Source organism: Pezoporus occidentalis, unplaced genomic scaffold (genome assembly GCF_034315485.1).
Source record: "Pezoporus occidentalis ecotype Australia unplaced genomic scaffold, CSIRO_AGI_Poc_V1 ctg95, whole genome shotgun sequence".
Classification (NCBI taxonomy): Eukaryota; Metazoa; Chordata; class Aves; order Psittaciformes; family Psittacidae; genus Pezoporus; species Pezoporus occidentalis.
This window is the reverse complement of record NW_026916315.1, coordinates 1,452,553-1,467,664: the sequence shown is the minus strand read 5'-3', so window position 1 is coordinate 1,467,664 and position 15,112 is coordinate 1,452,553. Positions and strand designations below refer to the sequence as shown.

At 43.5% G+C, this 15,112-nt stretch overlaps 1 long non-coding RNA gene across 1 annotated transcript; it reads right to left on the bottom strand.

The window, feature by feature from the left end:
* Positions 1–6,967: 6,967 nt before the first annotated feature.
* Positions 6,968–14,646, bottom strand: LOC134157381 (uncharacterized). Its single transcript, XR_009962306.1, has 3 exons — positions 14,438–14,646; positions 14,148–14,273; positions 6,968–9,094 (listed from the first exon to the last, which is right to left on the bottom strand). It is a non-coding gene; the product is annotated as an uncharacterized LOC134157381 (long non-coding RNA).
* Between the last annotated feature and the right edge of the window lie 466 nt (positions 14,647–15,112).

The window sequence follows — 15,112 nt, the reverse complement described above, 5'->3', positions numbered from 1 at the left end:
AAAACAAACAGGGAAAGCTAAGGAGAGAGCCAAATGTCAAGGTTATGGAAGAATCTCAGGATCAGCATGGAGAAATGAATTTCAAGTATGTCCTGTATTCTGAAAAGCTGAAACCTTGAAATAACGAGTCTCTTACCATGGCTCTGCTGCCTAATGCTGTACTTACAGGCAGCCTCTCTGTGTTATAGGGGCACAGAGGGTATTGGTACCTGTGTGCCAACAGCAAACACCAAAAAGTTTTATCTGGGGCTGCTAGTCATGTCAGAATGGCTTACTCCTGCCCTTCTCAGAGTCCCTGGTTCCACAACACAGAGGCAAACTCACTAATATGTGTTCATATTGGGAACATACCCCAGCACCGTCTGATAGTATCTACATTTCAGCTCTCTCACAAACTAAAGAGCACCCCAAATTAAGGAGGGGGGCAGGAGGGCTGCTGACTCACTGAAGAGATGTATGTTCATAGAAGTGGAGCCTTAAGACCCATATGTTGAGCTGGCAGGTCCCTGACCTAACCAAGCCACCAAACACCCCATCTATGGGTTAGACATTGAGCCACAGCCTTTCTCAGCTATCCTGGAGGGAAAGCCCAGCGCCTACAGTGGAAAAGATCATTCACAGCACACCCTAGTAGCACAAGCTTCTGGCCTCAGCCACGGGCAGCTTACCAAGGTCAATGATGTAATCTAGAACAGATACAGCACAAGAAACCCAAACCAGCCAAATCATTGCACGTGTCCCTGGAAATGCCACATTCAGGCCTAAATGTCAAAATAATCTGCTCCTTTGGTCCATTGTGTTTGAGCTAATCACCTTCAAGTGACACTCGCTGAGCTGACCCATAGGGAGAACTCATTAATCCTACTCACACCCAGGGTCTGCCCTAACTCATAGCAGGTCTTCTGCCATGTGTTGTGAGTAAACACGGGCTTGCCTTGCTGCCTGCTTAGGCCTGGCAATTAATGAGTCACATATGGTGGCATAAACCATGATAAAACCCTCCCACATGCCTTAGTGTTGTGTGCTTTTTAACCTCTAAGGAAGCTGCAAAAATCAGCTTGTGGTGTAATGCAGGGACTCCTGACATCAGCATAGCCCAAACCCCAGTAAAGCTGCACAGCCCAGCTCCACAGTGTCCACATGCACCAGCTCCTGACTGGGAACTGCTCAGGTCCTGGCACTTCAATACCCTCCAGATGCCTGGGATAGCCCAGAGAGATCCATGGCTCACAGGTACCACACAGGGCTTTGTGCTTTTTTTTTTTTCCTTAAGTGCTTTGCAAGCTTTCTCCCTAGGCCATATGTCAAGAAAGTACTGAGTGTTTTGTCGACTATCTATTTGCCACTTCCAGATCTTCAGGGAAAAGGTGAGTCCACAGAGATAGGGTTGTTTTCAAGCTTTGATGTTCCTACAGTCTCTTCATTGCTTCATTCTGTTACTGCTCAGTGTCAAAGTCCTGATAAGTGATGTTTCTTTGATTTCTTTCTTTAGCTACACATAACATAACCATTTAGGGAGCTTTGTGGCTCAATTTAAATTTATAGTGACTACAACCGTTGTCTAGCCTAAATATGATACTACCAGGACAAATTCCATTGCATACAGCAATAGCATTGGGCAAACGTCTAGCACAAAAAATGGCTAAGAAAAGTAAACAGTAAAAAATGAGAATGTTTTCATCTCACCTTGCCCATAGTAGCTGCTAACCCTGCTAAGTCTGCAGCAAACCTTTGCCCCAGATAGGAAATGCTGCTATAGAAGAACCTGAATGTTAGAAGTCCAGCAGCAACAAACACTTAACAGCACAGAAATACATCTAAAGCATTCCTTTTGTTTCACCATAGTTCATTCTTTAATTGTGATGTAGGCACACCTCTGGCCATACATGCTATGCAACACAGCTCCTGTCACCTACACATCAAGAACACAACCTGATAACATGACCCTAGTTTGGACCGTCAAGAATTTACTAGGAAAAAATGCAGAAAAAGATACCATATGACAAGCACGCCATACTCTGCCAGCAAGTTATGCTACAAGTGTTAGCACTGGCATGTGACAATGTGCTATAAAGTGAAGCTGACACTCAACAAAGCAATTTTATAAAGTTTTCCATCAACAACACTTTTTTGTTTGCACTCTGATAGAGTCTGGCTGATAAAGCCCCATGCAATCCTTCAAGTTGTCATGGGCCTCACTTTGCACTTTTGCATCTTAAACTGCACTGATTGATTACATACCGTGAGTGTTACTGCCCCAGAAAGACATCATTGCTACACTCTCTGAACAAAGCTGAAACAAGTGGTGGTATAAGCTCCCAGACTGATTAGCACTAGCAGGAAATAAAGTGTGTGCCATCCTTCCAGGCTTCACACCAGCAAAGTTGCAGCATACATGTACATCCTCAAACAACTCTTTTCGAGGACTAAAGTTCCTAAAAAAGAAGGCACAAAATTCTCCTTAGTTACAGCAAACAAAACCAATCTTTATTAATGGACATATGCTAAAATACACTGCTTTTAAGATGGGCATCACCAAAACATGTCCAGCATCAGAACTCTATGAACTGGCATAGCTTAGCCCTGGTCCTAGATGGCAGAGCTCAGTTTGTGTCACTTTGCATCAAGGGAAAATAAAAAAGGACAACAACAAAAGATATGAGTGCCTTCAGGGTCAGATTCCTCTCCCAGAACTGGAGCAAAATCTTAGTTGCTCCTGTGGGGTGACCCACTACACACACCTAGGAATAAAATCGAAAGAGACACCACTGCACTTCCTCAGTGAAGCAGTGGTTTCCATGCAGGAAGAGGTTTCCATGGCATTCATATCTTCCCTATCCCACTACCAAACCTTCAGCCTTCAGAGTGATTGAAGGCTGTTTCCATGGAGTAAAAGGCAGCAAGGCCCCACCCCAGCATGAGGTAAAGCTTGACTGCTCTACTTCAGCTGCTTAGCAATAATCATAGCATCAACCAACTTCCCCATGTTTTTCTTGACACCGATTATACCTGATACATTTAAGTCTATCAATATCTCAAAAATGCTCAAACCTTTGTGACCACAAAGTTAAAGTTCAGTTACTGGCTGGGGCTAAACCATGGTGCTAAGTAACTACCATTTCAAGACAGAGCATTTCTTTTCATGATACATACGTAGCTACCACATGCACAGAAAGCTGGACATCTTCCCAGCCTGCCTCTCTTTTGGACTTCAAGGAACCTTCTCTTTGGCAAAGGAGGTCCAGGGCTCATCTCACCTGTGTAAACATTAGGGATTGTTGTTATAGTGCAGAAAAGCATGCACAGGCTCCAGAGCTTTCCCAGCTGAGGCAACTTGAGGATCAGTGCAGAAGAATTCCACCTGTTATGGCCTTCTGGGAAGGACAGGATCTCTGGTCAAACAACTGCTTGAAAGAGAAGGGTGTGGTTTTTTTTCATTCAAACATGTCCTACTCTGGTGTAGGCATGGGGATGATTAATCTTTGGGAAACGCCATTAATGTTTACTGAGCAATACAAATGGACCTGGGCTCTCTCTCTCTCAAAAAAAAAAAAAAAGACATTATCAATTATTAAAAATAAAAATAAAAATTTGATTCTGGGATCTGAGGAGAAGAGGAGGATAACCCTCCCAAGAGTCTATTAAGAATGGGCTATATATTGTTCCATTTTCCATGCTCATTACAATCACTGCCCCAATAATAGCTGCATGCTGTGCCTTTTTCTATTCTAGTACAATTTTCCCCATGGGAACTAAATATCTCAGTTTAAATACTGAGCAGATCTGGTAAAAGAAAGCAGTATGCTTCTGCTGTGCTAATCTTGTGTGTAATCTGAACCTTAGGTAGCTGGTTACTAACTTTCTCATTGCTTGATATGAAAATGAAGGGGCAGTACAGGGGAGGAGGAAAATGATCAGACAGACAAACTAAATGACATTGGGAAGGTCAAAGTGTCTCAGACTTAATATTTTTCAGAAATTGAGGCTTTGGTGAATTTTAATTCCTTGAGCTCTGGGAAAAATTGTGAGAAGAAAAGTAAACAGTGGCTCCATCTTAGTGTTAGTCCCTACACCAGGACTTTGGTGACATTTAAATCTCTATATCCAGGTCCTGGCTTGGGACCTACATGCACTGATGCTATCCTTTCACAGGGGTCTGTGTTTCCTTGGAAGATCACCCTTGCTGAGTCCCCACAACATCCCTGTCCAAACAAGGCAGAGCAGTTTCTGCTTGGGCACAGTGGGATCCCAAGACAAGTACATCAGCTTTCAGCTGATGGCCTGATCTAGAGAAGCTCCTCACAGAGCCTTCCACAGGGCACCACACACCTCTTCCAAAATGCCATGAAAGACAGGGAAATAAGGCCTGGGTGATTCTGCTTCTAAAGACCCTGATTTGTGCAGACGTCATATCAAGAACTCCAAAATTTGAGATGCAGAGATGACAGCCCTCCTGTTACGCCGTTCCTTGTCCATGGTCATAGTGCCAGAAGTCTCCACCTGCCAGAAAGCAGCTCTGCTGCACGGGTGTTACAAGGATCACAACCTTTTGTCTTATAAATTGGCCTGATCATATGGGAATCATAATGGGACCTTGCAAAGGCAAAGAGCTTTCTATTCAACTTGGAGGGGTCACTTACATGCTGTGACTCTGACATTGCCCCTTACTAGTTTCATTTTCCAACTTACTGCACTGAAACAGTTTCACTCAATTCACTGTTAAACAAAAAGGCAAGTCAGGGCTTAGAGCTCAAGCTTTACTTGACATTAACTCAATTTGAAGCTCAAAAAGAGGTGGGTTTAACTTTGCATTTCATTTTTAATTTCCACTATTTTCTGTGCTCCTGCTACCAGACAGAACAGAAACCTGAATTAATATTGCAAAAGACTGACTGCTGGTGTGCAAGCAGGAAACATTATCTCACAAATAGATGGATACTCTAGTGATTCCCAGCTCAGTCATACATCTACAAAAGTTCCTCTGGGCTTCAGATGGGTCATTTTCATATGAATGTATAATGAACTTCCACAAGTTCACATTTAGGGCACTGCAAGGCTTGCCCTTCACCAGCAACTTCAAGTGATTCCCCGGCATGATCAGTGGGCTGCAATGTAGGACCTTAATCTGAATTCAGACTGTGCAGTCAGTGTGTGGAACCAGAGGTTCCGAAGGAAAGCTCCCTGTGGGGACACAGAGACCTGAATTTGCCATGGAAGAGGGTCTAGTTCAAATTTGCCGTCTTTGGATTCCCCTTTCATATTTTTTCCTATAAAAGCAAACTCAACTTCTAAATCCTATGCTCATCTCAGTTTTCTTGAATCTCCAAATACAAACACTGGACTGTTTCAGAATTTTGTTCCATCTGTGGGACTGAATAGACCTTTTATGAAGTGGTAGCGTTTAAAACAAGAAAAAAGTAAAGGTTTGGATATATCTGATTAACAAGGAACATGATAATCTAGTTCTAGACATGAACAAACCCTGGAGTTCACATCACTGTAGAAATTTATCTTTAACTGTTGCAGCTTGAGCCCATCTATTATTAACTCAGTAAAACATTTTTTTCTGTTCAGAAATACGTTCCTTGGGAGAAGCTTCTGCAAACACACCAGCAGGTGGTGGCTTCAGAGAGAGACCGAATAGATGTACTCCTGAGAGCCAAAGCTGAGAGTACTTTAAATAGAAAGATAAACCTATCAATGAAATAAAATCTTTCCAAAGGCAGCATGAGCTGGTTCCAGCTGAAGGCTTTTCCTTTTCTTTGTAAAATTGTTGCTTGCTCCTACAGATCTGCAGGAAAGAATTTTACATTATGGTAGCTTGTAGCAAAACAATTGGCAAAAAAACCTCCAAGCAACCAAAAGAAAAGCCTCATCAGTTCCATACTGCCGCCCACCTGGATTTTGCTTTGTTTTGGAAACTTCAAGGAGTTGAAAATCAAACTCATCCTCAAGGCAGCCTCAATGAAATCAATGTGCAACCCTGGGAATTAATCTGGCCCAAGCCTCATTTTCTCTTTAAGTGCAGCAACCAAGGTCATTTTCCCATCTGGATTTTGCAGATGCTTCTGCACATACTGATGAGTTACACATTTTATCAAACCTTGACCACTATTTTCAGGGCTGGAAAATGTTTGCACAGTATCAGAGGATCACAGGAAGAACTGTGAAGACTTTTGGTGTTAAAATAGAGACCTTGTATTTTCTATGTGCCACTTTTCCTGTATCCCTCAAAGCAATCTACAATATCTTTCTACAGTGCAGTGCAGGACTTTGTTTTCCTTTGTCTCCGAAATCTCTCCCTTAATGCCCGATAATGCCACTCATCCTCTATCTTAACTTAAGGGAAGCTCCTTTCCGCATCTGTGGGATCTGTCTAGCAGTGTGACCAGCATTTTTCTGCTGGTTGAAGTACTGAGAAGGACAAACTATAAGCATAACTTTTTATTTTTTGAGGGAGAGTGTGCCTGTTTATATATACCTATAGCCTTGTTCTTCTCTTACCTCCTCAGAAATACCTTTTGTATCAGTGCATGTGATGTCTGCATGGATCTGATTCTTCAGGAACCTCTGGTAACAACAGAGCATCTTGCAGTCAGGCTGCCTTAGACCTTGGCTTGGTCAGCACTTTAAAAACTACTTTTGAGTAGTTGAGGGCAAAGACCCAGTGTGAGCATGCAATTACTGCAGTTACTGCAAGGTCCAAAAAAGCAGACGGGTCAAAAAATGCAGAAAGGATTGGCTGCAGACACCCTTTCTGTCACAAGACGATCTGTGTCAGACATGGTGGCCAAGGTTCCACCTGGTACATCCAGTCTCATTATGGTGAAGAATGCATGCCATTCAAACATGGCAGTGAACTGTAGGGCAATATATTTGAGAGAAGAGGTCTGCAAAAGCAATTCCTTCCTGGAAGCAGACTGCACAAGGCTACCTGTACCTTTTACCCTCGGCTTAGCTTGTCACTTTCTCAGCCTATAGACTGGGGTGCTAAAACACACAGATGCCAGCTACAAAGTAATAACACTGAGAAATTTGTGGCTTGTGATATTTTAATATCCTGAGCAGAGGATTATTTGCTGTTCAGAGTGCTTCAAAATGTTCTCCTTCTGTGCAATTGATAGCTTTACTGCTCCTGGACAGAATAACAAACAGCTGTGCTACTAAAATAAAAGAGATCCTTTGGATCATCTCAGGGCAGCATCTTGGCAGTCTTGGTGCCACAGTGACTTCTGGAAAGGGTGAGTGGTTGCAGGGCAGATTTGCCAGCTGGTGCAGGCACTTGCAGCTGCTTAGCATTCATGTTAAAAAGGTATCATTGTGGATTATTAAAAGCAGAGAGGACAGTTGTAAATCATAGTCTTACCTCTTATGTAACAGAGACTAGACACTTAGGATCAGCAGAAGTCATAGATGAGCTTGACTAGAGGTACCCAGCTGGGCAATGGAAATGCTGATCTAGTTTTTGCTGAAATTTCACATGCCAATGTTGTATTTCCATGATGCAGCAGAGAGTTCATTCAGAGGCTGGAGACCAGGTAATCAGATTCTATACAGGTTTACTTCTTCATTATTTATTCAATAAAGATCACATTAAAAAGCCACTAGAGGCAGTGAGAGTCCTGTTGACTGTGCAGCAGTCTGAATCAGACCTGAAGCAACCGGAGTTTTAATTTGCATGCCTAGAATTTGGTAATGATGCTTCCAAAGGTCTGTATCAAATTATGAACTCCCTTTGGAGTAATGTGTTCATCACACATCTGTACTTGCCTGAGGTAACCTCTTATAACCTGTTCCAAATAGCTGTCCTGCCTGGTTTGACACTTCCTCAGGAGATCTATGGACCAGGATCACCTCCATGCAAAAACGGTTTCTTGGCCCAGGTGAAAGAAAGCATGGCTGGCAGGGATAGCAAGAAAGATAGCAGAAACTCAAAAGAGTTGGGAGCAGTTGAGGCAGAGCTGTTGAAATGTTCTAAATAACTTTGTGTGAAGTTTCAGTTAATGTTGCCTGATCCCTCTCTTCGGTTTCCCCTTCAGGACAGGAGCCCACAGGCACTCCTTCCTCCATTTCTCGTTCATCCCCATTTCCCTATGACAATACCTGAATGCTGCAGCTGCTGGGGTCCCTGCAGTGCGCAGCAGAAGAGAGAAACAGCTCTTTCTGGGTCCAGCTGCTCCCAGGCCAAATAAAGATGTGAGCTCTGTCAATGTCTAGACATGTAAGATGTGGAGCCGGAACTGGTTATACTGCCTGTTGACCACTTTATAATGAGAACTTTGGCCCAGTCTATAGGAGATTGAAAATCTAGGTAGTATTTTTTGGTGTAACAGTATTCTTCTAATGAGAAATACAGTCTCTGATTTGTATCCCTCTGACTTGAAATCATTCATTTTAAATGAATGTTTGTTCTGCTAATTTAGAATCCAGGCAGGCATGGAAACAATGTATTTTGGCTTGTGAGAGGAGCAGAGCTTGAGTTTGTTAAGCACATACATACTTCGTTGCTTTGGGAGGCAGGGCAACTTCCTGCTAGAATAAGATTTCTTAAGTGGCAGGAGTGAGCTCCATAGTGAGCTCTGTGATGATACCCTCAGTGGGGGACCTGTCCTTCACCTTCCCTGGGATTTGGAGCAGACCCAGGGGTAGCTGGGTTGGTATGGCTTGCCTCCAAGGAACAGCTCCACACACCCTTTTTGGAAGGTGTGAGGGTGGTATTTGGCTCTACAGCTCACCCACAGCACTGCAGGGCAACTGATGAAGTGACAGGCTGTGACTAAAAGCATATGGCTGTTGTCCCCTGACTGCCACAGTGCGTGGAGCAGTACCATATCATGTGCCCTCAATGTGTTTGCCAGTTGCAACACAGGAATGGGGATTGCTTTGTCTTCTCACTCTCTGACATTTGCACAGAAGTGGGCCCCATGGGCTGTTGAGGTGTCACATTTTGCATTCACCTCTCCTCAGACTGAAGCATCAGTTGGTGTTCCATCAGAGGCTTCTTGCTGAAGGCTGCTCCCTGTAGGGTCAAGGTCTGCAATGAAGCCAGAGGCAATTTGAGGTATTTCTCCAACCATCCACCTTCCTCATTAACCTGCCAGAGGAAGGTAAACTGAGTGCTAGGTCTGTTGCCCCTCGCCTGGTCTCCTTTAAAAGAGTTATTTTCTAAAAGTCACTTGATGAGCTAAACCTTTCATGGCCATCCCTACATGATGCAACCCAGACAGTGGATTGGATTCACATATTCACACAGGAGCCCAGTCTGACATGGCCCTTCTTGTTGAACTCCTCAAATGGGGACCACTTGTTTCCAAACCCTGATGTGAGCCCTCTTCCCCACTGCAATGGAGAAGTCTTTGTGCTTCTTACAGCCTCATTAGAAACTTAAGAATCTTGCTACTGGAAACACAGAAATTCATTCAAAAAGCCTACTTGTGTAGATGCAGATAAAACAGGATTTTGGCATCTCTTACAGTGCTACTATCCCACTAAATACATTATCAGCATTCACATATAATTACTTTGGTTGTACTTGTGCCTGCGTCACAGTGAATTTCCAAAGAACAGAGCTCTGAACCCTGTTAACTTTATTTTCCCTAATGTCTAAACAAAACCCATTTTAAAAAAAAAAAATCTTCCTTATTATTTGAAGCAGAAAAGTAATTGGCATTGAACAAAAGCTGGATAATATTGTCTTTTGTGATGTGCTGAGCAATAACTTGGACTACAGCAACATTACTTGAAGCAAGGATTTGTTTAAATAGCTTTCATTCTGGTTTGCTGCTAAACCTCAGTAACAGTGCATTAAATACATGTATTTCAGCACCCCAACACAGACATTTCTTTCTGTAACTCAGAATGTTTCATGTTATTGCTCTGAAGGCTTTTGCCAGTTGGCTGCTTTGTACACGTGCTAAATTGCTAAATTTTTAGCATTTACCCACTTATCTAGTTTGACACAGCATGCCTGCACAAGGAAGAAGGAATTGGGCCTGGAAGTATAGGAACAGCACTTTCAGGGTTGTAGACACTTAAATTGGCACTCTGTAGTGCAATTAAACTGATAAACAACAAAATATGTTAGAAGCTGGATGAATTGAAACCATAGCCCTCTAACAGCAGAATGATTTGCAAGAGACTGCACTGTCAGGAAGAGTTGTAACCAAAATCTGCTTGATTTACTGCAGACAGCTCATTCCCTTTGAAACTAAAGAGTGAGTTCATGCCATATCTTTGCATCAACCAAAGATGCCTGCTGCCAAAACAGGGCTGGGGCTGTCCCTCATGCTCATTACACCCCTTATCTGACCCCAGCTCAGAGCTAGGCCAAAGTACTGAACCAAAAGAAGGTGATTTGCTGGTTTAGCCCCAAACAGGCTCCTCTGAGGCCAGCTAAGAGCCAGTACTGGCACAAGGGATGGGGTGGGAGCATGTGAGGTCAACAGCTGGCAGCAGGTCCACTGTTATGGGGAGCAGATAGCCCTTCCATCATTGTATCCATACTGTCAAGCCATGTCCTCAGTGCCTGCTGTCCTCACCACAGACAGAACAGTAAGATCAGGAGACTGTGGAAGATTTCTAGCCACTGTCAGATTAACAAAAGCCTCAGTCCTAAACTGGCTTTTGCTCTGAACCAGAGATTTTCCTTTCTCTGGTGCCTGGTATTAGAAATGAAAATTAAAACCAACCCATGAACATAAGCACATTAAATACACAGATACAGGATCATCTCACCACAGATGGCTGCTCTGAGTATTTCTAGCACTGTTGCTAACTAAACCTACCAGAAGCAGCTGGGACCATAGCAGACCCTGAGATCCTCCAGTCATGTGTCCACAGGTAGTCTGCAGAGAGAAATGCATGATGGCAGCCTGCTGATAGCCTGCCTGGTCTGCATGACAGCAAATAATCTGCCTAAATTTCATAGCAGTGTTGTGCCAAGCTGCCAGCTGTGCTCAGCTCTGTTCTGGGTGCACCAGGGACCCTGTTCCAACTGTGCCCATCCTGCCAGGTTGCTGTCAGAGCACGGAGCAAGTCGAGTTTGGAGAGTGGCCCCGCGTCTCCAGTGCAGGCAGCACTGACTCAGCTGTCTTCCAATGGAGGGAAATTGGCTTCTTTCATTGCAAATATAAATAAGTAAATAAATCTCTTTATTCAAAAGTAAGAGAGTCTTGCGGCCAAAATGTCATATTCTGCAGTGTTTCAGAGAGTGTTATGGGCTGAAACTCCAGCCCAGTTGGCACAAGTCCTGTGGGTTTCAGGGCAGCTCTGATTTCACTCTCTAACTTGTACACACTGCCAAAAGCACTGGCTGGTGAACAGCTCCTAAGGAACGGGCTAGTGTCATACATGGTCTCCCTTATCACTGTTTCCCAGGGGTCTTAGTGCTAACGGCAGGTGGCTAGCTGGTGCTGAAAAGCATGCACAGTAACAGCAGAGTTCCAAGGACTGTCTGAGGCAAAAGCTTCAACCCGTCTCCTAGGACAACCCTGGTTGAGGTGCACAATAACATCACAGTAAGACTGCCCGTGAAATACTTCATAGGGAAGGAGTTGAACTACAGTTTGTCTACTGAGCTCTTCACCTTTGTGATAACCGAGATAGTGAGTTTCAAAGAACTAGTTATCATCCATGCAAAATACCACTGCCATTTCTCCCCACAGTAAATAGCAGCATATTAATGAGGTAAAATGGAATATCAGTTTTCCTGTTGTTTCAAGCACCTGAACTGTACAAGGAAAAGAAGTTGCAAACAAATCTGATGTTCTAAATCTCCCTAACCTTGCAAGAGTTTGAATACTGCAATAAATGCCACTTAGCTCTGTAATCTGCTTCTACCAACAGCATCAGGTCGGTCTGCCCTTACCCTCTGGGGGATTGTTTGGTTTGGTATGCATTTCATTGACTCTACACAAAGGCAATCTGGGCTCTATTCCCAGACCTTCCTCTGCTTCCCGGTGCTGTGCAGCTCAGGTCCTTTCTCTGAGCTTCAATGTTCCTGTCTGAAACAAAAGAGTGAGCCACTGGTTTATTTTTGAAAGCTCCGGGTAAGCAATGCAGTAGGGAGAGGAAAGGACTGGGGCTATCCAAACTGCTGCTCTCTATACAATGACCTGAGCTCAAGAGATGATGAGAACTGAGCTCCAGCTATCTCCAGATCTGTTTTGGAAGCAAACACCCTCATTGCTGAAGACTCACAAATCTAAATCTCCTTCCTTCTGCACTCCTGCCTGTTTTTCTGTGATGCCTGTGAAAGTTACAATTTTGTTATCTGAAAACAAAAGTGCTTAGTTGGCAAGAAAGGCTCCATAAAGAAAGCAATGGAAGCTGTCACATCTGTACTGTCTGAACACCATCTGTCTCCCGAGTTTACTCTGAAAGAAAGCAAATCCCATCAAGTTCCCTTGCTATATATCAGTAAAATGCTTAGCAGTGGCACTTGGAAAAGGAATGAACACATTTCAATTAGGCAATGGCATCATAAAACACCAGCTCAGTAAATAAAAACCTGGAGGTTAACATTTGTAGAGATTAAGCAGTCTGTTAAGTAAAGTTTACTGTGGCATGTTAGGGGCTTTGTAATACATATTTATATACATGTTGCACCCAAAACAGGCTACTTTTCAGACTGTTATTTTTCCTTTAAGAATATGTAAATGCCTCTTAAGAGTTACTTGAGATCCAGAGACTGGTTTGAAGCTGTAGACCCCTTAAATAGGTGTATCATATTTGGTAGGGAACAGAAGGACAGGAGAGAGATGAAGAAAAGCTGAATCACAGAATGGTTTGGGTTGGAAGAGGCCTTTAAAGATCAAAAAGGCAAATCTTATCTTTTCTTAAGGAGCTGGTGACAAATGCTGGAAACAGAAGGTAACCACTGCAAGTGGGCTAATAACCATTCAGAAAAACCTAACTGCCAGGTTAGATGGAACTGAATGCTGGGATAATACCTCGCTGAGAGCCCTGAAGTATATGCATCACCACTGATTTCCAAGGCTCTACAACCATTATGATTATGAGGTTGTAACTTACTGCTTTTCCGTCTGTAAATCTCAAAATAGTCTCGCAGATGTTTGGTCCTGGAAGCATGGAGCGACAACTGTATGCACTGGATACAGTTAGCCTAAGCTAAGAGGAGGACCCACTGTTTCTTAGCTGGTTTCGCAAGCAGCCTTTACATCCAAAGCAGAGTAAACCTGTGCAGGCTTCAACTTACTCCAAACACAGATAAATGGTTTTGAATAATATAAAGCAGTACAGATACTTAGGAATGGCTGCTCCTGCAGAGTGCTTCTAGGGTAGCAGATTCCCTGTGTGCATGAGCAGGTCTCATGGTGCTTTTCAGATAAGTTGTATTCTCTGCCACATTCAAGAAGTTGTTGCTCAGAGCTGCCATCACTGGCACCTTCCATTGACTTTATGACCAAGACTTGGGACAGAATTTGCTCAAAGCATCTCGTGAATCTTCGATGTGGAGCTCACCAGCACATTCACACTGCAGTGAACTGGGCCTTGCAAATAGATAAAAGCATTGGTGTCATCTTATACATGGGGAAATGAGTTTCAGACAGTGTATGATAATGTAGCTACCACTGCACTCCAATGACAACTGGACCAGATCCACGTGGTGCAAGAACTCCAAAGAACTGCTGAAACCCACTGGCTACCAAAATGCCCTTGTATTACAGCACTCTCACTCCTGTGCTGCCAGTTCCTGGTCTATTTTTTCCCCCTGCTTCAGCACTTCCCCCAACCCCACCATGAGCTATTATCTCAATTATTCCAGCTGTTGTGCTACACCACACTGAACATAATCAAAGCTAACAAAGCACACTTCACTGGCTCCATTGTAATCTGGCAATGAAAGCTGAAGATCCTAAATGAACAGTGCTTAAACTGATGTCATACTTGAGGGAGTCCAGCAGGGAATGGGAACAGGGGGAGGGGAGAAGTGGGGGGGAAGAAATAATGCTGTGGGTTTTATACATCTGGGGTTTTTATTATCATTAGAAAACTTCAGAGAAGTATTGGTAGGAGTGGACAAAGCTGTGATTCTGGGGGTGTCTCAGTCCTGATATCTTTTTGAAATGCAGCCTTCTTAGACAAACATTCTCCAGGAATAACTCAGACTATGAATGCCAATTTACCTGGGGCTGTACTCATACAAGGTCCTGGCTAGCCCACAAATTCGTGCACTTATACTGATACAAGCAAGATGCAGTCTTCCACTTTGAACACCTTGATTAACACAGCAACATCTTCAAAGTGTCTGTCTGAAACAAAATGGGAAGAAAACTAAATGAAAGACTGAAGTAGAGCCCACATTGCACATACCTCCAGGTTAATTCCCTAAACAGAGACCTTCAGTCTCAGGAGCACCAGGGTGGATGATAAATAAGGGCCATATCCTGAGGCAAAAATAAGTCCATATGCTCACCTTGCTCCACCCAAGCTTGCAGCAGTCAGTGCACAAAGGAAAGAGAAATTGAAATAATTTTCCTAGTCCTTGGTAGAGAGGGGACTGACACTGGATACTAATCCAGTGCCCAAATGGTGCAAACAAACACTGACTCAGCAGGAGCAGCAGGTGAAGTTGATCTCTGCACTGGGACTTGTCCTGGCCTTGCTTATCTAACTATGCATATTCTTGAAAGCCTCTGCCAGTGGGTTCCAGGTGTGTGGCCCCAGTCCTCTCCTACTTTTTCAGCTGCTAAGTCTCTTTGCAAAGAACTGAGAATATACCACATGCCCATGAAATGGCACTCCCCTTCCATGATTGCTTTTTCAGGTGCTACTGGGGTCCAGATCAGGCCAGCTGAGAGCAGCTGTCTAAAAGTCTGGCATCTTGCTGACACTAAGGCCATGTCCAAGGAGAAAAAAGCAGTAATTTCCAAAACACAAATGATCAAAACTGTTCACATCATCTCCCCACTCTTATAGACTTTAAAGACAATTAGTAATTTTTAAAAATTAATAGTGTCATTCTCAAATCCTCTCCCAAATGCTGAAAAGGCCAAAATCTTTGCAAGTTTTTATGTAATGCCATTTCAGATGCCTGAGGAGCTTTTCTTGCCTTCTCAGCATATGAACCACAGAAAACTCTTCTCCATTG